Below are 2920 nucleotides of genomic sequence, written 5' to 3'. Positions count from 1 at the left end.
AGCCGCCCATCCCCCACGCGGCCGGGCAGTCACGAGCCCCCGAACGGTCTCGCCAGCAGGGCGCCTCACGCTGGGTTATGGGGGCGGGGCAAGATCGGCTCCGAGTCCCCGTCGGAGGACTGCTACCCGAGCCCCTCGCGCCATGCCAGGCTCGCCGCGAAAGCAAGCAACGCGCAGGCGCAGCAGCTTAGTCACGTGGGCGTCGCCACTCGCCTGTCTCTGGGGGCGGTGTGTGGTGCGCTAAACGGAAGCGACTTTCTAGCCTTCCCGGCGGCCTCGGGACGCTGTGGTGCGTGGCGAGGTTTAATGGCGGCCCCTAGTACCGCAGCTCTGGTGGGGGGCACTCGGGAGTCGGGTTCCGGGGTGGCAGCACAAGGGCGGAAGAAAGCCTACGGCAAGGTACGGGGCGGCGGGGGAGGGGATGGTTGCAGGCTCGCGGGATGGGGGAGTCGGAGCCGGGGGCCCAGTGTGGCTGCCCTTAGCTGCGTCTACACCCGGGCTAGGTGGCGTGGCTGCACTCGGAGGGGAGGGAGATTTCTTCATAGCCCTGAGCTCCGTAGCTGGGTCGATCTGAGTTTCCGGGGTAGACCAGGCCTCAGTGTCTGCACCGCTCCGTTCTGCCGCAGGCTGCGCATAGATGTATTTCCTCTTCTTTTAAATGTACTTGCTATTAACTTTGATCTCTTGGTCTTGTATTATGGAATTGCCTACAATGTACATCTCTGTCACCAGCAGTGCTTGTGTGATTTTGTCTCTAATAAACCTTGCTTTGCTCCAAGTTTTGTCTCTGTATGCGGTTTACTCTAAAATCATTGATTTTCCCCAACCGTGTATCTAAGTTATTAAATAAGAGTCAAATGCAATATAAAGCCGACTTTGGTAGTACGGTATTGTGGTACGTTTAGGTAGATAACTGAAAGCTCCAGCTTAAGTAGCATTTGTCAAAAGTAGTGGTTGATGTTGTCTCAAAACTAAAGCACATAAAACTTCAAACATCTAATAAAGCTGGCTATAACTAGTACCACTGTTCGGATATATATGAGCAACATGTTCTTCTACTGTAAATAAAAAGCAGCAAATTTGACGTGCCTGATCTCTGTCCAGTTGGGAATGGAGCAACCTGAAGTTGCAACTTCTGGCTGTTCTCCCATTTTCTCCTCATAACACAGTCCTATCAGTCTAGTTTTATTTCATTTCTTGCCACCTTTGCTTCAGTTTTCAGCACTTGTTCCCTGCTTTCCCACTGTACTACTCCTTCAAGTGTTCTTGGCTTGGCTTACAGAAGTGCTTCATTGTGCCTTGAACATTTTTGTCACACATCACTTTGATCTGTTTTGGTTTGCACTGTTCAAGCAGTAAGTGCCAATTAGGAAATCCTGGAGATGTGAATTCAAGCTATTTAAAAAAAAAAAATCGAAAAAACCTCTGCTATTATTGTGTGAAATTTTGTTCTGTTCCATTTTTGCACTATTCTAGATTAAAAAGAATTGTATATACTTTTTTTTTTCCAGTTTGGAAATCCATCGGTTACATGTATGCCAACGAGTCACACATAAAACAAAGAAATGAGAACTAAACTTATTGTCCTGTAAACTTTGCATTCAACAAGAATACAAAGTTTATAGGACAATAAGTTTAGTTCTCATTCCTTTGATTTATATGTGACTCATTAGCATACACATAGAATGCCACATAGTATTCTTGTTGAATGCACCATTGTGTCCCATCTAAAAGGTTCTTTCTCAAAGCAGAGCACAGTTGGAGCTTCAGGTAGCAGAATCCTCCATTAGTGCGGGTGCCTGCCAAGAATAGCAATTTGAAAAGTGGATGGAAGTTTCATTTTAAGGAAAATGGATGCAGGTGAACGGCAAATACTTCTATAGTATTAATCTACTTTATTATTTCAAGTTCAGCTTCCAAATATTCAACTTTTGAATACATCTGCAAAATTGGGGACCTGTTTAATTATATACTGACTGTGTAATATGTGCTGTTTTTAAAGTAGCAGGGGCAGGAATCATTCAGGAATACACACATAGTGAAGAATAAAACAAATGCTTTTTTTTTTTTTTTTCCTCCAGCACATAGTCAAATCTAGACTACCCATATGCAGTTTACACCACTTCCAGAATCATTCATTTGTTAAATTTAACCCAAAGCAGATTTTTGGTAAAGGCCATAGAACTAAATGTTTTATATTTTATGTAAATATTTGATTTTATGGTTGTTCTGATTCACTCTAAAATGTAATCTGTAAAGTATAAGAATACTTGTCTAGCAATTCTTTTGGATATTTAATCTTACCAGTGAAGTCATTAGCAAAATAAAGCTCAAAAAAGATTGGAAATCTTACCATACTTAATTGATCAGTGCAGCATGTACTAAAGTAAACCCTGACAAGTATCTGAGTTGTTATATTTTCAGCTGATGAGTTCTGAAAACAAAAAGTCAACAATTTACATACCAGCCATAAGACTTACAGCTTTAAAGGCACACGGTCAAAGATCAGTTCTGTCTGGGGAAGAAATCACTTTCTGTTGCTCAAAGTAAACAGTAAAATTCTATAAAAGCAGCAGAAAATCCTGTGGCACCTTAGACTAACAGACGTTTTGGAGCATGAGCTTTCATGGGTGAATTTCCAACTCGTTGGATGTATGTAGTGGAAATTTCCAGGGGTAGGTATATATATGCTAGCAAGCAAGCTAGAGATAACGAGGTTAGTTCAATCAGGGAGGATGAGGCCTTGTTCTAGCAGCTGAGGTGTGAAAACCAAGAGAGGAGAAACTGCTTCTGTAGTTGGCAAGTCATTCACAGTCTTTGTTCAATCTTGAGCTGATGGTGTCAAATTTGCAGATGAACTGAAGCTCAGCAGTTTCTCTTTGAAGTCTGGTCCTGAAGTTTTTTTGCTGCAGGATGGCCA

At 43.1% G+C, this 2920-nt stretch overlaps 1 protein-coding gene across 2 annotated transcripts in view; it reads left to right on the top strand.

Moving 5' to 3' along the window:
* Window positions 1-204: 204 nt before the first annotated feature.
* The window catches only part of ARL14EP (ARF like GTPase 14 effector protein), a 13418-nt gene continuing 10702 nt past the window's right edge, over window positions 205-2920 (top strand). The window contains exons 1-2 of one of the 2 annotated variants that reach the window (XM_032779873.2): window positions 205-399; window positions 1752-1860. The gene's annotated coding sequence lies outside the window, so the exon portion shown is untranslated. The remainder of the gene's footprint in view (window positions 400-1751; window positions 1861-2920) is intronic. The other variant, XM_032779872.2, reaches the window with a different exon arrangement.

The sequence above is a fragment of the Chelonoidis abingdonii genome, chromosome 4 (genome assembly GCF_003597395.2).
Source record: "Chelonoidis abingdonii isolate Lonesome George chromosome 4, CheloAbing_2.0, whole genome shotgun sequence".
Classification (NCBI taxonomy): Eukaryota; Metazoa; Chordata; order Testudines; family Testudinidae; genus Chelonoidis; species Chelonoidis abingdonii.
This window is presented reverse-complemented; position numbering and strand designations above follow the sequence as displayed.